General features: G+C 33.5%; 1 long non-coding RNA gene across 3 annotated transcripts in view; it reads left to right on the top strand.

Moving 5' to 3' along the window:
- Nucleotides 1-17634, top strand: part of LOC103097436 (uncharacterized) — a 159529-nt gene that overhangs the window by 92659 nt on the left and 49236 nt on the right. For 2 of the 3 annotated variants that reach the window (XR_008912938.1, XR_008912939.1), the window contains one exon: nt 12194-12248. The exons of the other annotated variant lie outside the window; for it this stretch is intronic. This is a non-coding gene — a long non-coding RNA (uncharacterized LOC103097436). The remainder of the gene's footprint in view (nt 1-12193; nt 12249-17634) is intronic. 3 annotated transcript variants of the gene reach the window in all.

Below are 17634 nucleotides of genomic sequence, written 5' to 3' on the forward strand. Positions count from 1 at the left end.
AAACATACTTCCATATTGGTAATTGTTGTAAGAGAATACTCATATAAAACCCAAACCCCCAAAATAAAAACATAAATAAACTAATGTGAAAAACAGTATGCTTTAATCTGTATTACAACTTTCCACAGTTTTTTTTTTCCCTATGGAGGTGGATAGAATTCTTTGTCCATAAGCCCTTCAGAATTATCCAGGATCATTGTATTGATGAGAGTAGCTAAGTCACTCACAGTTGATCATCACATAATAGTGCTATTACCTGTGTACATTTTTCCCAGATTTTGCTTATTTCACTTTACAAGAGTTCATATTGATCTTTCCAGTTTTTTCTGAAATCATCCTGGTCTTTGATTCTTTTTTTTCCCTCCAGTAGTATTCCACCACCATCACATACCACAATTTGTTTAGCCATTCATCAATTGATGGACATTTCAATTTCCACCTTGTAACCACCACAAAAACAGCTGTTATAGATATTTTTGTACTAGTAGGTCCTTTCCCCCATTTTTATGATAACTTTAGGATACAGACTTATGCATAGATTTATGGTCCCTTGGGCAAAGTTCCAAATTGTCTTCCAGAATAGTTCAATTAGTTCACAACTCCACCAACAACATACTGTAATTGTGACCCAATTTTGCCTCATCCCTTCCAACATTTATCACTTTCCTTTACTGCCATATTAGCCAATATGATAAGTGTGAGGTGGTACTTTAAGAGTTGTTTTAATTTGCATTTGTCTAATCAAGTGTGATTTAGAACATGTTTTCATATGATATTGATGGCTTTGAATCTTCATCTAAAAACTACTTGTTCATATCCTTTGACCGTTTGTCAGTTGGAGAATGACTAGTATTCTTATGATTGACTTAATTCTCTATAAATTTGAGATATTAGATCTTTATTAGAGAATGTTTTTTTTTTGTAAAAATGTTTCCCACTGTATTTCTCTTCTAATTTTGTTTAAATTGGTTTTGTTTGTGCAAGCCCTTTTAAATTTTATATAATCAAAATTATTCATTTTTCATCTTGTAATGATTTCTCTCTTATTTTGTCATAAAATTTTCTCTTCTCTATAGACCTGCAAGGTAAACTATTATATTTCCCCCTAGTTTACTTATATTATCACCCTTTATGTCTAAATCATATACATGTTTTGACCCATTTGTTATAGGGTGTGAGCAATTGGTCTTTACTAAATTTCTGGCATAGTCTTTTCCAGTTTTCCCAGTAGATTTTATCAAACAGTAAGTTCTTTCTTATCCCCAAATCTGGGGTCTTTGGATTTATCAAAACTAGATTGCTAAGGTTATCTATCCCTGTATATTGTGTATCTAATCTCTTCCATTAATCCCCCATTCTGTTTCTTAGCTATTATAGAATATTTGAGTGATTATTCCTTTATAGTACAGTTTGAAATCTGGTACTGCTAGGCCACCTTCCTTCACATTTATTTTTCAAGTCCTTTGATATTCTTGATCTTTTGTTCTTTCAGATGCATTCAACACATTTAATAAGGATATGTTGTACTGAGTCATAGTTTTGCTATATATCATCTATATGAACTTGGGCAAGTCACAGCATTATCGATTTTTAATTTGATATTTTTTGAATAAAGGATCAACAGATAACCTGCAAGTCTCATTCTAGCTCTAAACTTCTGTCATTCTCCGTTCATAATGCCATTTTTTGAGTTGAAGAGATCAACTTTTGTTGTTATTGTTTTGCATGATCTAACCTGAAATTTTTGTTTAAAATTTTATCAGGGCTTGGAGCTAAAAAAACAAATGAAATATTTTTTGCCATGACTATTCCTGCTCAAGGAAGTTGTCAAGGGTCCACTGTGGTTTTATAGAATTTAACTTTAGACCAAGAGAAGATTGAATTCTGTTCACTGATACAATTTATAGTGTTCTTTCAAATATTAAGTAAAAAAAAATCAGACATTGATGTTTATTTCTTTTCCTCTATCTCAAATATAAATTCTTAGAAACAAAATAAAACGCTTTAGTGCTAAGTGAATTCTCTATTAAAATCAAAAGGTACTGAGGAGTCTTCTGGGAAAATAACATCTGAAGATTCGGGGCATTTTTGAAATTTATATTAGAAACATAATTATAAATCCTCTACTTCCAACTATCAATTGACATTTCTGGTGTTTTACTGTGCTCCAGGTTGCATGCAAAATTCTCTTTTGTTGTTGTTGTTATTGTTGTTGTTTTGTTTACTGGTACATGTATTAATAAGTCTTAATTTTAAACAAAAGGGAGCACTGGTAGACTTGGTGCATTAATATTCAGGATGATGTAGGGAATAAGCCACTTTAAGTGGTTACTGTAATTGTTATTTCCCTATATTGCCTGCTTCCTAACCAGTAAAATAAACGTTGAACAATTATTGCTATCCAAAAAAAAAAGTGGAAATAGTTATCTCTAGAAGTAGTGTGTTTTCCCTTAGTAGATGTCTTTAAGATAAAGTTTGAATTAGTTACTTGTCAAAGGTGTTGTAGAAGGAAATATTGTTCAGGTGTCTTCTGGCTAGATGGTCCTTCCAGTTCAGAGATCCATTGTTTAAGTGCATTAGATACAAGTTTGGTTTGGTTTTCTTTCATCTTTTTTAAAATGTCTTTTAACTTCTCATCTCTGAAAACTGATTCTTTTAATTAGTAAACATGAAGTAGCTGAAGACTTTAGGTAATTTCTGAAAAAAATTTCTGGGTACATTCAAGGGTTTCAGAGGTATCCACCTGACCTTGTCATGTGTAATTTGATTTCAAAACTCTCATGGATAAATTTGGCTAACTAGTCAGTCGTGATTAAGACATTCCTACTGCTTCTCCCCCCGCTCCTTTAACTCACCACTCAGGAAGGAGAATAAGAAAGGTGAATGAAGGAAGGAAAGGGAATTTTTGGGAGGTTATGGGAAGGTGTTGGATAATAACATCAACAGCAACAATAAAAATAAAAATGGCAACAATAACAACTATGATAATAGCTACCATTTATATGGTACTTCAGGGTGTGCAAACCACTTTACAAACATTATCTAGCTTTCCCCTTCATAATAACCCTGGGAAATAGGTGCTATTATTACCCTCATTTTGCAGAAGAGAAAACTGAGACCAACAGTGGTTAAAAGATTTGTCTAGAATTGCACAGATACTAAGTATATGAAGCCAAATTTGAAATCAGAACTCCCCAACTCTAGGGATATAGATATAGATATAGATATAGATATATATAGATAGATATAGAGTGATATAGCTAGCTCCCCTGAAGTGCAACTTATTTGCTGTTAAGGAAACTGCATTTGAGGGCAGTGGTCTCAGGGTATGGATTTGAAGTCATGTTTAATTTTCTTTTGTATATGTAAGATAGTAATAAGTTGGTATGGGTGATTTGTGAAAAAGGAGGAAGCGTGGCATTTTCTCTGGCTTGTATCTCTAGTTAGGAAGTATTTTCCCTCCTTATATCTACTTCCTGGAAGTCCTAATATACATCCCATCTTCTTCAGGAAGCATTTCCCATGCTCTCTTAATTCAATCCTTTTATTTTTTCTGTTTATTCTTCATATGACTTGTTTGTACATATGTTTCGTTATAGTCTATTCAATTAAGTTGTGAGTTCTTGAGGTAACGGATTGTCTTTAGACATTTTTTTTGTATCTGAGTGCTTAGCATAGTGCCAGACTTTTAGTAGATACTTAATCAATGTTTATTTTTGACTGCTTGCTTCAACCTTACCACTTCTCTTCAGACTTCCAGTAACTCTCTCCATTAAGTACAAACTTATCTACTTGTACTAGATCATTTTTCAAAACTCTGTTTTCTACATGACTCCTGTTGTCATCTCTTAGACAGAAACTCACAGTATATGGAATGGGCAAGACACAGTAAGGAGTCCAGGTGACTCCTAGGTTGAGAGCTTGAAGGATTAGGTGAATGGCATTGCTCTCTATAGAAATTGGGCAGGTAAGAGATAGAAAGGCTTTAGAGGGAAAAATAAAGGACATTAGCAGAACATTGCATGGCCAAGTTTCAAAATAAACAGAAAATGAGATGTTGAAAAAGGTGAAGGTGGACACAGTTGGGACAATTAATTGAATGTAGTTCCTTGGTGTATAGAAGCCTGCTAGTATAGTATCATGATTTCTTTCATGAATATAACTGAATGGAAGTTGGTTCATGTCTGCTTTAATTTAATTTGTATAAATAAATTAATACTTATGGGCCTGTGAGTCTATTGGTGTGGGAATTCTTTCTACTAAGGCACATTACAAACTATCTATAACTTATAGTCTTAAGAGTGTTTGTTGCCTAAGCCTCAGCTAAATTAAGTAACTTGCCTGAATTCACATAACTAGTGAGATTAGGGGCAGGGTTTGTATACAGATCTCCTGGAATCCCAAGTCTAATGCTCTATCCTTTCTACCACATTGCCTCTCTTACATGCATAAATAATGGTTCAGTGAGTTGCTTTTTGATGAATTTTTGTCTTCTGCATTTCTTCCTATATTTCTGCCTTTCATGAGAGAGAAGCAGAGAGAGAGAGAAAGAGAGAGAGAGAGAGAGAGAGAGAGAGAGAGAGAGAGAGAGAGAGAGAGAGAGAGAGAGAGAGAGAGAGAGAGAGAGAGAGAGAAGGAGGGGGAGAGGGAGATTGATAGAGAGATTCAGGATTATTCACCAACACATTGGGAAAAATCTACTGTTGTATAGCAATGTTCATTGCCTCTGAAAAGGATCAGAATTTCGTATTTTTGCATGCCTCTCTTTTGGAGCCAGTTTTGTTCTTTAATGTTTCAAAACATTCAGTTTCTATTATTTTTTGGTAATTCTTTCTTGAAGAATTGAATTGAAGTCAGTGTATATAGGTTTCCCTGGATCTGCTTATTTCACTTTCATTTCATCTAAGTTTGTTCATGAATCTGTATGTTCATCTTCTCATCCTTTCTTTCAGAGCCTTAATATTCCATTATATTCATATATCATAGCCTTTTATGCATTAGAAAGTTAATGGGCACCTATTTATTTCTAGTTGGTTTTTTTTTGACACCACAGTTGGTACTGCTATCATCTTATGGTTATACATGGATCTTCCCTTTTTGTTAATGACCTCACTTTGATACACACTTATTAGTGAAAGCTTTGTGCCACATGGTATGGACATGTAATCACTTAATTTGCATGGTTCCAAATGATCATGCCATTTCACAATTAAACCAACAGTGCATTTGTGTGCCACTGTTCCCATAACTTGTCCAATATTAATTTGTCTCCTTTTTTGTGATTCATACCAGTTTGCTTGGTGCAAAGCAAAACTTTATATCTAGTATTGTTTTGTTTGAATTTTACATTATTAGTTATTTGAAGCATTTTTTCATATGCTTTAAAAATTAAATTATTCATCTGTCACATTAAAATCTACAAGTATCCCTCTCTCCTTCTTCCCCTTCCTGCACTAGAGAAGGCCTCATTTGACAAAAAGATTTTTGTATATGTAAAACTCTGTCCTATTTATCTGTTTATAAGTTTTTTCTTCAGTTAAACATATATAATTATTCTTTAAACAGTATTTCTGTTGCTGTATATAATGTTTTGGGTTCTGCTTGTTTCACTATTCATCATTTCAAGTACATCTTTACATGTTTTTATAAAATTAACCTGTCTTTCTTTTCTTGTTCTTTTTTTTGTAAACCCTTATGTCTTTGAATCAATATTGTGTATTGGTTCCAAGGCAGAAGAATGGTAAGGACTAGGCAATGGGGATTAAGTAACTTTCTCAGGGTTTCACAGCTAGGTAATGTCTGAATTCAAATTTGAAACCAGGACCTCCCATTGCAAGGGCTGGCTTTCAATCCACTGAGCCACCCAGCTGCCCCTATGTCATTTTTTTATGGTGTGCATTACATTATAGTCATATGCCACAACCTGTTTAAACATGTTTTTGAATATTTTTTCAGTTCATTTGAGAATTGTATATTTGTATCTACCAGTTTTCCTTTAGGAAATAACATTTTGTCATATCTTTTTGTTAATTGTTTATATTTCTTGTATCTAAAACTCATATCAAAGATATTTGATGCAAAGAATTTTTCCCAGTTGACTGCTTCCCTTTTCATTGTAGATGTGTTAATTTGTTTGTACTTTTCAGTATCATATAATCAAAATTATATTTCTAGGGGTCCTTTTGTAATTGACTTTGTCATATATTTGATTAAAATTAATCCTCTAAACCTACAGTTGTGAAACTTGTTCACTTTTTCCATTTTTTATGTTGTGAACCTGAATGTTCAGGTCATATATATACATTTTCAATTTATTAAGGCAGATGGTGTAAAATGTTTGTTTAAGCCTAGTTTCTTCCAGATTTACTTTTATTTCTAGTATTTCTGACAAATAGAGAGTTCTTACTTAACTCATTTATGTCTGGGGTTCATTGAATGTTGAGTTCAATTATTTCTTGTCTAACCTATACCACTGATAAACATTTCTATTTTTTTAGTGGGTACCAAATGATTTTAAAGGTCACTGCTTATCCAGGATAATGCAGCTAGGAAGTATCTGGGACCAGCCCTCCAAATGAATTTTGCTACTATTTTGACTAGTTTTGTACAGAAAGAAGAACCCTTTACTGGTTTGACTAATGGAGCACTAAATTTGTAAATTAATTTCAGCAGTATTGTCACTTCATTACTTGGCATGGATCATACATATATTAAGTCAACAAGCATTTAAAAAATCTCCTTTGTACCAGACCCTGTGCTAAGTACCAGGGATACAAAGAAAAGCAAAAACAGTTCAAGGAGCTGAAAAATCTATTGGGGAAAAATTGCAAAAACAACTACATATAAATAAGAGAGTATAGAAGGTAAATTATAGATATCTCTGATTAGAATGTATGGGCATTAAGTGGATCCAGGAAAGTTTAGTACTGAGTATTGTAAAAATTAAATTAGTCTCTAGTAATAAAAATATTGTATATTATGAGGTTTATTAAGGATTATTAGAAATCAAGGAATAAAGAAGATACAAAATAACACTTGCCAACATTGTGTAATGGTAAAAAATTTGGCCTGATGTAAAAAAAAAATAGTTCAAATTTTGGCTTTGCTTCACTCTGGGTAACCTTCAGTGAATCATTTTAAATCCATTTGTACCTCAGTTTCTTCATCTGTTAAATGAAGATATGAAGAAATCTCACTGCAGTTTTTCTTGTGCTATATAAAGGCATCATTTGCTGATATAGAAATAGGAAAGAAGTAGAAATATAATATTAAATATAAAAATAGAGATATAAGTAGAAATGAGATAACATATATAAAAGACTATGAATCTTAAAATGTTTTGTAAAAAGTTATTACAATTGCTGTTAATGTTATTGCTCTTGTTATTATTGTTAAAAATAAATTTTGATCTGTGCCTCTGATGATCTTCTGACTTAACCTATTAGCCTATGAAATAACACATCAAGAGTTCTAAATCCAGTGCAAATGATTTTGGAAACTTTGCTTTCAAGTGTATATAAATATATATATATATATATATATATATATACACACACACATACACACACAAATATATATATATATTTCAGTTTTGATAGGTAACTGAAGTATAAAATAATGTATATGTGTGCTTGTATGTATATGTGTCTCAGAAGATAGGTAGATTGTAAAATTCTGGGATTATAGTAGGTTTCAATTTACATTTCTTGAAATTCTTCAATCCTGGTTAGAGTGAAGAACTTAGAGGTGAACCCCTCCTTAAATGAACTACAAAAACAGCAATGAAATTTTATTTTTCATTTTCTATTCTGTAAAAGTCAGAGGATTATTCTGAGTGGGAAAAAGAAGACTGTAATATTGTTCCCCCCTTCATTTGTCTCCCCTTAATGCCAAAATTGAATGTAATGCTTTCCTTAGAAACAGCAAAATTCTATATGGCCATAATACCCTCTGAAAATATTTCTTAAGGCCTTAGGGAGTTTTATTTGTTTGTTTTGAAGGAAGAACTGTCATCAGTTGCTTCCAAAGGACAGTTTACTCCCTGAAAACACACTAGATATATTTTTGTACCTGCACAGTGCCTGGCACATAGCGCCTATATGATAAATGCTTGCTGACTTGCTTTGACTCAGCCTCATTTTCCTGATTGGTAAATGGAGAACATTGAACTGAATGACCTCTAAGTTGAAAAGCCTGATTCCCAGAATCTAAAGTTCTTTGACATTTTAGGCAGCGTAGTTTTTAATTCCACATATTACTCCTTCCGAAAACCCTAATTACCTGGTGGTTAACACAGCTTCCCAAAGTTCTTAAATTACCATCAGCCAGTAGCCAAGGCACTAGAAATTCATTTGCAGGTACATGTGAATATTACATCTATACTTGAAGTCTGCGGTGTATATAGGTGAGGAGAGCAATGAGAAAGGAAAGAAAAGAGAACAGACGGCAGGGGGAAAGAGGGATAAAGGAAGTACATTTAATTAGCTTTCTCATCTATCCTAGCTGAGGACCCCATGTTCTCCCCAGCAAAATTAAAACCTCATACGTCCCCTTCCCATGCTTTCCATTCAGCTGTTTATCCATTAGTGGTAATGGAGCTGAAATAATAAGCCACTGACATATAATGCACACACACGTTCTCGCACACGCGCACACACATACATACCCCCCCTCCACCTCTCAACACCCACTCTTACTCTTCCAGCAACCTACAGGAAATATACACAGACATCCCACATAGATAAATGCACACTCCCACACACCTCTAAAGCAGATACACAAAGCCACTATCCAGTAGAGGCTGAATAAATAAGTAAATGGGAATTTGCTTCAGTTTCAAAGGGACAGCTTTACCATAGCTGCTTCATTTTGTTGTTGGGGAAGACAGATGTCTTCCTAGAGTTTGTTGGAAAAAGTGTCTATGTGGAAGTAGTTAGACAGGCTGGTGCCCACTGGATTTCTAAGACTTTGGTCATGCAATTTGTAATGCTTCCAAATATGCCCTGTGGCAACTTCACAGTGCATTCCCTTCTGATCAGAGAGCTCAATTATTCTAATTGATGTGTTCATCTAAATACATTTGACTGGCACCCTTAGATGATTTTTCTTTCTGGATCCTACCTCCATGATATCTCTCACAACTGTCTTCTCCTTTCGACTCCTAACCCCAACACTCTAGTTTGAGCAATCATTTCCTCTCACCTGGACTATTATAGTAATCTCCTAACTGGTCTCCCTGCCCCTGATCTCTTCCCTTCACCATCCATCTTTACAACACAGCGGCCAAAATCCTCTTTCTAATGCCCAGTTGTGATAGTTTTACTTCTATGCTCAAAAGCTTTCACTGGCTCCCCTTTCTCTCCTGAATGTCATCTTAGCTTCCACAATCCGGCTTTAAATTATGTGCCCAATTTCATTTTTTACTTCCTTTCATGTAGTTTTTACTACCGTCAAACTGAGCCATCGCTATTTTTCAGTCTCATCCTTCTGTCTACTGCCTCTATTTCTTTGTAGGGGCCACTCCTTGCCTATGTCTAGATTGAATGCCCTCTTCATCCAAACTAAAAAAAAAACAATTAATCCACAAATGTGCATGAAGCATTAGGAGTCAGACATTTACTTTCTTGAAGGTATATCTATGAGTCTATTAGCTCCTTAGGTTCTGCCTGCCCCGGCTCTCTTTTTATGTGTTTTTATTGCTCAGTTGTGTCCAACTCTTCATGACTCCATTTGGGGCTTCTTGGAAAAAGTACTAGAATGATTTGCGTTTTCCTTATTTAGGTCATTTTACAGATGAATCGAAGAGGGTTAAGTGACTTGCCCAGTGTCACACTGAATCTAGCATTTGCAAGTTTAGCAGCCATATAGAAGCCTCTATATAATTTTTATACATAACCTCTGCCTGTCACACAGTAACATGACAGAAAAGAACATTGTTATTATGAATGAATACACAATTTTTCTACATTCTATCTCTAAGAAATGATGACAGTAAACATTCAATAAATCTTCCAGTGAAAGGTGAAACAATAAGAATTAGCAAACTCGAAATAACTATTCTTAACAAAATCTGTTAAAGTCCCAAATAACAAAATCCTAACTCATTTTAGCTATTCTATCTACCTAGATGCTAAGCTATGAATGGGTTATAGGAAAATGGTTTAGGTAAGGGATTCACATGAACAGAGTTTTACAAAACAAATCATGTAACAATTTTCAAATCATCTCAACAATTCCACTAACAATAAGAATATGCAAATGTCCTATTTCCTAAACTGAAGCTAGATTTGAAGTCAGGAATATTTTGCCTTAGTTCTTCTAGCTGGAGACTGAAACAACTGAACAATAACAAAATAATTCAGGAACTGAATGGAAAGAGAAGGTGTTTCAATCATGAGAAGGAACCTCTGCAGAGACAGGCTAACTCTCTTCACTGTATTGTCTGTGGGTATACACGCCATAAGAGAGGACTCTCTTAGGTGTTTTCTGTGCTTGCTAACTGATGTTGACAAAATTTCCAAACTCACAAAAATGTTGAGACAACATTGTTAAGCAATGAATGTTTATTATACCCTTATTTTGTATATGGAACTGTTCTAGGTGCTAGGGACAAAAGGGAAAAAAGGAGGGTGGGAGGAGGAAGACTAAATCCTCCCAGCAAGTAGTGTACATTCCACTGGATTTTAGGAAATAATTCATTTAATTTTGTTACTTGACTTCTTTACATTTTGCAGTCATTTTCCAGCAGTGTCTTACTCTTCATATCTCCATTTGGAGGTTGTTTGTTTTTTTGACTTGTTTTGTTTTGTTTTGTTTTGTTTTGTTTTTTTGCAAAAATTGGAGTGGTTTGCCATTTCATTCATCAACTCATTTTACAAATGAGGAAATTAAGGCAAATAAGATTAAATTACTTCCCCAGGGTCACACAACTTCTAAGTGTCTAAAGCTAGATTTGAATTTAAGTCTTCCTGACTCTAGGACTGGTACTCTATCCACTGTGCCACCTAGCTGACCTATTTTTATTTAGTTGTAATGAAAAATGTTATTACTCTTTTTGCTACTTGCGAAAGCTTAGTTCACCAAATGGCTCTCCAGTATGTGATTTTTGTTATAACCACAGGAGCTCATGAAACATTGACTATTAAGGTACAGAGGGGGATGAAATCTGTTTAAATGAAAGAGGGATATATTCATGCTGACAAAATCACAGATCTTTGAAAGTAAATTCATTTCTAACAACAACCACTACTTACATATAATGCCATAAGTTTTATGAAATTATTTCTATACTTTATATCACTTCTCTTGAAACCATCATTATTCCTATTTAATTTATAAGAGGAAATGGAGAATAAAATATGTTAAAACATTCACCAAGGGTCCCACAGCTAGAGTTTATGAGGCAGGATCCACCTGGAATCCCAGGTTATAACAGACTCCAAATTTTATAATAACTTTTAATGTAACAAAATTTATATTTCTGAGGGGGAATCTATAATCCCATCTGGCCTCTGGTATAGTTGTCATATTACTATTACATTAAAAAAGATTCAACTTGATAGAAATATATTTCCCTGAAAATAGAACATGTCCACAGCAATACGATTTGTACAGCACAGCCATGAATATGTAACTGCATGCATTGACCTTTAAACATCTTCCCCCTGGTAACTTGATATCCTTATTTCATTAGCCACTCTTATTCTTCCCATACAATGTAATGTTCTGATAAACAATTCAGAAATAATTAGTGTATTAGTTAATAAGCTTTCCCATGTCTCATACTGGGAGAAGTTAATTGTTCTGGGTATCAAAAATGCTCAGGCTTCTTCTTTTAAAATATGAAGTTAATCCTTTTATTAAATAAGTTATTATTGATTTATGTTTGTTGTTGTTTTTGCATCACCTAAATTCCCCCTCTGTATCCCCTTTTCCTTCCATTAATCTATGTTATGAATAAAATATAAAAATAAAAAATAAACAAAAAGAAGAGATTTGAAAAAAAAACAAAAGAAGTAAAACCAGCCAATATATAAATAAAATTGGAAAATATATGTAGTGCTTCACACTATGGATTTCTTACCTCTGCAAAGGAGTTGAGGGTGGTGTTAGAAAGATATTGTCTTAATCTAGATTAAGTTTCAGTAGTAGCTGTGAGTTTATTGTGTTTCTTTTTATGATTTACTTATTGTAGATTGAATATCTGCAAACAATGTCACTCACTGCATCAGAAAAAAGAAATTCTAAAGGTAAGGGACCCATAAATTCAACCTTAATAGATTCTTTTTGTCTCAGAACCATCTTAATGGAAGTTAGTGAATGCTGGATTGGACCTAATTGTCAAAGTTGCTTAGAAAACAATCAGTTCTGAGATAGCGGAAGAACAGTCTGACAATATTAACCTGAGCACTGAACTTCCTTTTCTGAGGTCTTTCCTGAAACAGAAAGTCAAATATTTAACTGCCAATGATCTGTAGCAGAAGCAGGAAGGTTAGTAAACAAGGCAATGAAATATAGTTGTTGCTATTCATTAGGAGAAAGGGAGAATCTAGGAGCATAATAGCCAGAAAGGTCTTACTAATAGAGAAACAATGTCATTGGGGAAATATTGGCTAGGTAGTAGCAAAGTTTGTTACATTTTAGATTCAGTTTTACACAGAATTTGATCTGAATTGTTTTCTTGGCTCCAGTTTAGAAAGGATGGCTGTTAATATATAATAGCTTGAGAATTACCTGTTGAATGGTTGCCTATCTTTTGGACCTAGAGCTGGGAATCTCTGAGATCAAGACCTGCCTCATACACTAATTAGCTGTGTAATCCCAGATAAGTCATTGAACCTCTACCTGTTTCATTTTCTTCATCTGAAAAATGGGGATAATAATAGCACCTACCTCTCAAGGTTGTTGTGAGGTTATTCAAAAGCCATCGAAACAATAATAAAACTATACAAATGCTAACTCTTATTGGTAATAATAAAGCATAATTTAGATTCTAACTTTCTGCTGACCTTAGTGCTCCCCATATCTTCTTGTTGGTCTTAGTCATTTCAGTTGTATCTGACTCTTCATGAGCCCATTTGGGGTTTACTTGGCAAAGATACTGGAGCAGTTTGCTATTTCCTTCTCCAGCTCATTTTACCAATGAGGAAATTGGGACAAACTACATTAAGTGACTTGCTTGGGTCACATAGCTATGTAAGTGTCTAAAGGAGAATTTAAACTCAAGAAGTTACTAAATCAAAACTTACTTAATTGAATTAACTAGAGTATGAATATGAATGGGCAACATCTTAACTGAGTATTGTCATCTAACTAATTAAATGGTTTCAATGTCTAAAGTAACTGGATTTCATTGACAAATTTTGATCCTTTGATGACTTCCAATGAATCCAGTAGAATCCAGTAACTATTCATGAGTTGAAACTAGACCTTTTTTTCTTCCAACATGTAGAATTTTCAGTAAGTTCTATAATTTAAAGGAATTAAATATCAATGGAGAATTGTTGAAGTTGTATAGTATTCAGGGATTCCTTTTTTATGTTTTTGTATTTCTTCAGACTTTTTTTGACCAACATTTTCCTTTATTCTTAAAACACACATATATAATTATTTAATATTCGTGTTTTTATTTTAATAAAGGTTTATATTTTAAATTTCCTCATTTTATATTGTGCTTTTTGTTATGAAATGAGACAGTATTGGAATAAGTGTACTACTCTCTCCCACGATCTCATTTGAATTCTGGTGCATATATATCTCTCTATGAGTCACAGTGCTTTCTAGTTAAATTTGTTATTTGCCTACCAGCCCAGCCTTTTAAACAGCCTCTCTCTTGTTAAGGGCCACTAATGCTATGAAATGTTTGCTAATATGTGTTAATTTGTCCAATTGCAGAAAGGCACCACTTTCCTAAATATGAAAAACATTTAGTGCCATTTAAAATAATTATGATTATTAGTTCTCACATCTACTTTGGAAGGAGGAATGGACTAATTCTGATACTTTTTACTGCTTTTCAGTCATCAAAGCAAGGTTTCCAAAGCTTGAGTATTACATAAGTGACTTTTAAAGTACTCCTTGCTTAGTCCATTCTGTTTCTCAGTAGTTAGATATAATCCGAAAATTTTAATACCAGTAGACTTTTATAAAAGTGTGTCAACACTGAAGTTTTGTTTTTGTTTTCCAATGGCTTTAGGTATCTCTCCACATTTGGTCATATTATCTGTTCATTTATAGGTGAGAATTGCTGTGCCTGACTCTTTGTGACCCCATTTGAGGTTTCATTGGCAGAGATACTGAGGTGGTTTGCCATTCCCTTCTCCAGCTCATTTTACAGATGTGGAAATTGAGGAAAACAGGTCTGAGGGACTTGTCCAGGCTCATAGAACTAGTTGGTGTCTGAGGTGTCTGAGGCCAGATTTGAACTCATCCAGATGAGTTCTCCAGACTCCTGGCCCAACACTCTATCCACTGTGACACTTAGCTACACCTATCTGCATGTGAGAACATTGATTTTATCAAATATTCTTTAAAAACATTAGCTTGAATAGAGATTGAAATCTAACATGAGCCTGAAGACATAATAAATACATGGTGAACTAGAGTGGATTGTATCTTTGGTTGGAAACTTGTATTTGTATAATCTCTGAGGTTTCTTCCAATGTTTTTCTGCTATTCTTAGTGTCTTTACAAATTCTACAGTCTCCTTGTTAAGGAAGCCTCTTAACCTTGAAGGAGCAATGCTTTCAGAAGCAGAAGATTTGGCAAAGTAATTTTCTTGAGGTACATATTTGACCATGTAGCTAGCTTATTCGGTCAACACCAGTGGCTTTCTTTTACTTTCAGTATCAAAAATAACTTCCTCTATTTAGTTTTTAAAGCCTTATACAATTGCCCCAACCTATCTTAGCAGCCTCACTGGACATTACTCCCCTTTTACTAATTCTGTGATTCAGTCAAACTGTCCTTCTCTCTATTTCTTACACTACACTCTCATCTCCCTTTTCCATGCCTTTGTACTTGTCTCCCATGCTTAAAATTTACTTGCTCCTTACTTCTATGCCATAGAATTCTCATCCTTTATAAGAACCATCTTTCTGAAACCTTTCCTGTCTCCTCAAACCTTTCAAGCTCCTTTATGTTTAACTATTTTATATATTTATTTATTTTATGTATATATTTATATACACTTAAGTATGTACATATATGCATGTATATGTATATATATGCATATTTGTGTAGTTGTTTCCCACAGTAGAATGTAAATTCTGTGGGAGTAAAGATTGATTCATTCTTTGTACTCGTTTTTCTAATGGCTACCATGGTGTTTCTTACATATATAAATGTTTGTTAATTGATTAATTCAATCCAAACTTTGCCATGTGACATTAGGTATGCCACTTAATTTCTTTGATCTTCATTTTCCTTACTTGTAAAAGAAAGGTGTTGAATTAGATAATGTCTAATGTCCTTTGAAATTCCAAACCTAAAGTCCTATAAAATCATTTTCATTTTGTTGGGAAAAAGTAGTGCTAGAACTGTACAAACAATTTCTACACTGAAGAATAAGAGACCTGTGTTTTAGTTGTTTTTACTTTTTAAAAATTCTTAGTGATATAGATTACACTCAACAAAGCACAATCATAAAAGAATTTACATAATTCTCTCATGTTTAGATATTGTGAGGAATTATGAGTCATTAGATCACCCTCCACCTGTTGGCCAATCCAAAAAAATGTTTTGAAAAGTGGCAAGGCCACTGAAATGTTCTGATAAACCCTCCACTTTTAAAAGTTGTGGTGTGGATGTCCAAGTTCCAATAAGTTCATTCAAAATTAACTCGATTACTCTATTGTTATACCTCATACTTCATTTCTTTTTTCATTCCAATCCTATCCCATACTTATCTATATTTAAAAAAAACATTTCTTTAGATTTGAGACCATGGTCTTTAATTTTGAAGACAAAATAATTATGATGAATCCATTGAGTGGTAAAATGGTGATGAATCTCTTCTGTATTTGACAGAAAAAAAACCACTTCTTTTCCCTCTTCTTAGATTGAGCACAATGTCTAAAGAAGTACCCACTATAAAGAAATCAGAATTATTACTGTAAGAGGTACTGGCCAGAGTATGTTCATCATTGCATAAGCAGACAGGAAGAATGGAAGTAGAAATGAAGTACACTTGAAATTGAAACTTAGGGAGGAAAAAAAAAAACACTAGTAGCTCAGGACTATCAGATGAAAAAGGAACCCAATAAAGTACAATATGCTTTTCTCTAAAATCATCAATTTCCATTCTTGTGTTCTACTTTTTTAAGCATCTTTTTCCTCTCTAATTTTCCTCTGGATGATTGACTCTCAAAGGAGCTGCATTCATTGAGCACATGAATTTATCACATCTATAGTTTAAATGCAGAATATTGAACTATCTCCCTGCACCTTGAGCATAAGTATTTTCTTTATCAAGAGTAAGTTTCATGCTTCTGCAAGTGTTGATAGAAACACATTTTATTTCCATTAGTTCATTTTCATTAAGCACCATCAGCCTTTTATGGATTATGAAGACTACATGGCATTTTGAGGGGTCATGTTTCCTAGTTTTAGAAGCATATCTATGGACAATATTCTTAAATATGGTAAGCTTGATCTGAATTGTTTCTAGATTCTTGTAAATAATCTTTTCCCCTACATTAGCTGCTCTAGAAACATATTCCCTCAAGAAAATGTTTGATTTTTTGTTACCAAAAGGCTCTGATTTCTGGTTTCTAAACATTTCTCCTCAGATAATTATCTCCAAATATTGTTATTCAAGCAGATCATCAGCAAATAATTATTGAACATAAATTTTACATGTGTTAGTGAACTAATAATATATTAGGTACTTCATGAAACATGTAAAATTTTTGACCTAAGGGGATAACATAAACAACATTAAATTTTTTACTTTGTTAATGATACAAACAAATTCTCATTAATATTTTTAGTGATGGCAATATGATTGCATAAGCTTCATTATTTTTTATAATCTTGAATAAAATCTTAATTTTGGAAAATTTTGATTGTTGACAGTGATTTTAAAGTCTGACTTTAAGCTCACTTTATTTCCTTACTTGATTTTAATAGTTATCATAATAAAAAAAATCTCCCCAAAATTTGTAGATTCAAAAGGAAGATGTACATCATTGATAGGGCTAAGTAAATCATTATATTTGCCATCCATATCTATCTTCTGATTATGTAAAAAATTTTATTGAAATTTGGCTAGGTGTCTGTGTGTGTGTATGTGTATATGTAGGGAGTCAAAGAAAATGAGGAATTGAGGATAACTTCTAGTTTGCAAACCTGAGTTGATGGAAGGAGAGTGGAATGGGAAAATTGGGGGATCGATTTAAGGGGAAAGATAATGAGTTTGATTTTGGACATGATTGAATTTAAGATATCTGTCTATTGGATATTAATTTAAGATGTCTCAAAGGCAGTTGAACATATGAGACTGGAGGTCAGTATAAAAGGTTGTATATAGCTGGGTAAGTAGATTTGAGATTCATCAGCAAAGAGATACATCACCAAGTGATATAGTAGAGAGGGAGAAAAGAAGAAGGCCTAGAATAGAGTCCTGTGGGATACCTC

Source organism: Monodelphis domestica, chromosome 6, assembly GCF_027887165.1.
Source record: "Monodelphis domestica isolate mMonDom1 chromosome 6, mMonDom1.pri, whole genome shotgun sequence".
In the NCBI taxonomy this organism is placed as follows: domain Eukaryota; kingdom Metazoa; phylum Chordata; class Mammalia; order Didelphimorphia; family Didelphidae; genus Monodelphis; species Monodelphis domestica.